We start from the raw sequence: 5,639 nt of genomic DNA, 5'->3' as shown, positions 1-5,639 counted from the left end.
AACCAAAACTTGTTTTGAGACTTTTATCCAAAAATATCCTCTTCCGAATTGTGAAAAAAAGGAAATTTTTTAAAAAGCATTTTTTTCGGCAAGGGGTTAACCTAGGATTTTTGTCGAAAATTTCAAAAAAATAGATTTTTAATTTTTGTACCTAAATTCATAGTCCTCTTCGTTATGAACTCTTACCTATAAACCAAAACTTGTTTTGAGACTTTTATCCGAAAATATCCTCTTCCGAATTGTGAAAAAAAAAATAGATATTTCGTTTGCGAATAACTCAGCAACTTGACCTCAAAGAAACTTCTAGTTTTCACTTGATAATAGAGCTCAAAAAGACCTTTCTTTTGATGCCTCACTCGATGAATATGGAGAAAATTTTTTTAAAAACCATTTTTTTCGACAAGGGGTTAACCTAGGATGTTTGTCGAAAATTTCAAAAAAATAGATTTTTAATTTTTGTACCTAAATTGATAGTCCTGTTCGTTATGAACTCTTACCTATAAACCAAAACTTGTTTTGAGACTTTTATCCGAAAATATCCTCTTCCGAATTGTGAAAAAAAAAAATAGATATTTCGTTTGCGAATAACTCAGCAACTAGACCTCAAAGAAACTTCTAGTTTTCACTTGATAATAGAGCTCAAAATGACCTTTCTTTTGATGCCTCACTCGATGAATTTGGAGAAAATTTTTTTAAAAACCATTTTTTTCGGAAAGGGGTTACCTAGGATTTTTGTCGAAAATTTCAAAAAACAAAAAATTTAATTTTTGTACCTAAATTGATAGTCCTGTTCACTATGACCACATACCTGTAAACCAAAACTTGTTTTGAGACTTTTATCCAAAAATATCCTCTTCCGAATTGTGAAAAAAAGGAAATTTTTTAAAAAGCATTTTTTTCGGCAAGGGGTTAACCTAGGATTTTTGTCGAAAATTTCAAAAAAATAGATTTTTAATTTTTGTACCTAAATTCATAGTACTGTTCGTTATGAACTCTTACCTATAAACCAAAACTTGTTTTGAGACTTTTATCGGAAAATATCCTCTTCCGAATTGTGAAAAAAAATATTTCGTTTGCGAATAACTCAGCAACTAGACCTCAAAGAAACTTCTAGTTTTCACTTGATAATAGAGCTCAAAAAGACCTTTATTTTGATGCCTCAGTCGATGAATTTGGAGAAAATTTTTTTAAAAACCATTTTTTTCGACAAGGGGTTACCTAGGATTTTTGTCGAAAATTTCAAAAAACAAAAAATTTAATTTTTGTACCTAAATTGATAGTCCTGTTCACTATGACCACATACCTGTAAACCAAAACTTGTTTTGAGACTTTTATCCAAAAATATCCTCTTCCGAATTGTGAAAAAAAGGAAATTTTTTAAAAAGCATTTTTTTCGGCAAGGGGTTAACCTAGGATTTTTGTCGAAAATTTCAAAAAAATAGATTTTTAATTTTTGTACCTAAATTCATAGTCCTGTTCGTTATGAACTCTTACCTATAAACCAAAACTTGTTTTGAGACTTTTATCCGAAAATATCCTCTTCCGAATTGTGAAAAAAAAAAATAGATATTTCGTTTGCGAATAACTCAGCAACTAGACCTCAAAGAAACTTCTAGTTTTCACTTGATAATAGAGCTCAAAAAGACCTTTCTTTTGATGCCTCACTCGATGAATATGGAGAAAATTTTTTTAAAAACCATTTTTTTCGACAAGGGGTTAACCTAGGATGTTTGTCGAAAATTTCAAAAAAATAGATTTTTAATTTTTGTACCTAAATTCATAGTCCTGTTCGTTATGAACTCTTACCTATAAACCAAAACTTGTTTTGAGACTTTTATCCGAAAATATCCTCTTCCGAATTGTGAAAAAAAGGAAATTTTTTAAAAAGCATTTTTTTCGGCAAGGGGTTAACCTAGGATTTTTGTCGAAAATTTCAAAAAAATAGATTTTTAATTTTTGTACCTAAATTCATAGTCCTGTTCGTTATGAACTCTTACCTATAAACCAAAACTTGTTTTGAGACTTTTATCGGAAAATATCCTCTTCCGAATTGTGAAAAAAAATATTTCGTTTGCGAATAACTCAGCAACTAGACCTCAAAGAAACTTCTAGTTTTCACTTGATAATAGAGCTCAAAAAGACCTTTCTTTTGATGCCTCACTCGATGAATATGGAGAAAATTTTTTTAAAAACCATTTTTTTCGACAAGGGGTTAACCTAGGATGTTTGTCGAAAATTTCAAAAAAATAGATTTTTAATTTTTGTACCTAAATTCATAGTCCTGTTCGTTATGAACTCTTACCTATAAACCAAAACTTGTTTTGAGACTTTTATCCGAAAATATCCTCTTCCGAATTGTGAAAAAAAGGAAATTTTTTAAAAAGCATTTTTTTCGGCAAGGGGTTAACCTAGGATTTTTGTCGAAAATTTCAAAAAAATAGATTTTTAATTTTTGTACCTAAATTCATAGTCCTGTTCGTTATGAACTCTTACCTATAAACCAAAACTTGTTTTGAGACTTTTATCCGAAAATATCCTCTTCCGAATTGTGAAAAAAAAAAATAGATATTTCGTTTGCGAATAACTCAGCAACTAGACCTCAAAGAAACTTCTAGTTTTCACTTGATAATAGAGCTCAAAAAGACCTTTCTTTTGATGCCTCACTCGATGAATATGGAGAAAATTTTTTTAAAAACCATTTTTTTCGACAAGGGGTTAACCTAGGATGTTTGTCGAAAATTTCAAAAAAATAGATTTTTAATTTTTGTACCTAAATTCATAGTCCTGTTCGTTATGAACTCTTACCTATAAACCAAAACTTGTTTTGAGACTTTTATCCGAAAATATCCTCTTCCGAATTGTGAAAAAAAGGAAATTTTTTAAAAACCATTTTTTTCGGAAAGGGGTTACCTAGGATTTTTGTCGAAAATTTCAAAAAACAAAAAATTTAATTTTTGTACCTAAATTGATAGTCCTGTTCACTATGACCACATACCTGTAAACCAAAACTTGTTTTGAGACTTTTATCCAAAAATATCCTCTTCCGAATTGTGAAAAAAAGGAAATTTTTTAAAAAGCATTTTTTTCGGCAAGGGGTTAACCTAGGATTTTTGTCGAAAATTTCAAAAAAATAGATTTTTAATTTTTGTACCTAAATTCATAGTACTGTTCGTTATGAACTCTTACCTATAAACCAAAACTTGTTTTGAGACTTTTATCCGAAAATATCCTCTTCCGAATTGTGAAAAAAATATTTCGTTTGCGAATAACTCAGCAACTAGACCTCAAAGAAACTTCTAGTTTTCACTTGATAATAGAGCTCAAAATGACCTTTCTTTTGATGCCTCACTCGATGAATTTGGAGAAAATTTTTTTAAAAACCATTTTTTTCGGAAAAAGGTTACCTAGGATTTTTGTCGAAAATTTCAAAAAACAAAAAATTTAATTTTTGTACCTAAATTGATAGTCCTGTTCACTATGACCACATACCTGTAAACCAAAACTTGTTTTGAGACTTTTATCCAAAAATATCCTCTTCCGAATTGTGAAAAAAAGGAAATTTTTTAAAAAGCATTTTTTTCGGCAAGGGGTTAACCTAGGATTTTTGTCGAAAATTTCAAAAAAATAGATTTTTAATTTTTGTACCTAAATTCATAGTCCTGTTCGTTATGAACTCTTACCTATAAACCAAAACTTGTTTTGAGACTTTTATCGGAAAATATCCTCTTCCGAATTGTGAAAAAAAATATTTCGTTTGCGAATAACTCAGCAACTAGACCTCAAAGAAACTTCTAGTTTTCACTTGATAATAGAGCTCAAAAAGACCTTTCTTTTGATGCCTCACTCGATGAATTTGGAGAAAATTTTTTTAAAAACCATTTTTTTCGGAAAGGGGTTACCTAGGATTTTTGTCGAAAATTTCAAAAAACAAAAAATTTAATTTTTGTACCTAAATTGATAGTCCTGTTCACTATGACCACATACCTGTAAACCAAAACTTGTTTTGAGACTTTTATCCAAAAATATCCTCTTCCGAATTGTGAAAAAAAGGAAATTTTTTAAAAAGCATTTTTTTCGGCAAGGGGTTGATTATTTTTCATCATATTAAGTTTACAGTTTTTTCGTATGTTTCCATACTTTGCAGTGACTGCTTTTTGTTCCGTCAATTCCATTATAATCTTTGAACAACAACAACATCTTGAAGGTGCTACCACCAAGTGTTTTATGGCTAGAACAACAATAATCATACTTGAAGGAGCTAGTAAAAATGCTAAGTCTATTCATTTGCATGTTGATAAACTAAGAAAACCTGCAATTGGGTGAGGCTAATCACGTGGGTGAGGTAGCGCAGTGCGTAGTGTACTGGCTTCTGAACTCGCTTGGTCTAGGTTCAATACTCAAGTGTGACGGAAGAGGTTTTTCAAATCAAATGAAAAAAATTACTAGACCAAGCACCACACACAAAATGGAATAAAAGGAGTCTGATGATCGGATTGGCATCCGTGAAACAGTACTGTAACTCTAGCCATAAAACACTTGGTGGTAGCACCTTCAAGATGTTGTTGTTGTTCAAAGATTATAATGGAATTGACGGAACAAAAAGCAGTCACTGCAAAGTATGGAAACATACGAAAAAACTGTAAACTAAATAGATTTTTAATTTTTGTACCTTAATTCATAGTCCTGTTCGTTATGAACTCTTACCTATAAACCAAAACTTGTTTTGAGACTTTTATCCGAAAATATCCTCTTCCGAATTGTGAAAAAAAAAAAAAATAGATATTTCGTTTGCGAATAACTCAGCAACTAGACCTCAAATAAACTTCTAGTTTTCACTTGATAATAGAGCTCAAAAAGGCCTTTCTTTTGATGCCTCACTCGATGAATATCGAGAAAATTTTTTTAAAAACCATTTTTCTCGACAAGGGGTTAACCTAGGATGTTTGTCGAAAATTTCAAAAAAATAGATTTTTAATTTTTGTACCTAAATTGATAGTCCTGTTCGTTATGAACTCTTACCTATAAACCAAAACTTGTTTTGAGACTTTTATCGGAAAATATCCTTTTCCGAATTGTGAAAAAAAATATTTCGTTTGCGAATAACTCAGCAACTAGACCTCAAAGAAACTTCTAGTTTTTACTTGATAATAGAGCTCAAAAAGACCTTTATTTTGATGCCTCACTCGATGAATATGGAGAAAATTTTTTTAAAAACCATTTTTTTCGACAAGGGGTAACCTAGGATGTTTGTCGAAAATTTCAAAAATATAGATTTTTAATTTTTGTACCTAAATTGATAGTCCTGTTCGTTATGAACTCTTACCTATAAACCAAAACTTGTTTTGAGACTTTTATCCGAAAATATCCTCTTCCGAATTGTGAAAAAAAAAAAAAAATAGATATTTCGTTTGCGAATAACTCAGCAACTAGACCTCAAAGAAACTTCTAGTTTTCACTTGATAATAGAGCTCAAAATGACCTTTCTTTTGATGCCTCACTCGATGAATTTGGAGAAAATTTTTTTAAAAACCATTTTTTTCGGAAAAAGGTTACCTAGGATTTTTGTCGAAAATTTCAAAAAACAAAAAATTTAATTTTTGTACCTAAATTGATAGTCCTGTTCACTATGACCACATACC

Source organism: Episyrphus balteatus, chromosome 1 (genome assembly GCF_945859705.1).
Source record: "Episyrphus balteatus chromosome 1, idEpiBalt1.1, whole genome shotgun sequence".
NCBI lineage: Eukaryota > Metazoa > Arthropoda > Insecta > Diptera > Syrphidae > Episyrphus > Episyrphus balteatus.
The sequence above is the reverse complement of the archived record's forward strand: the minus strand, read 5'-3'. Positions refer to the sequence as shown.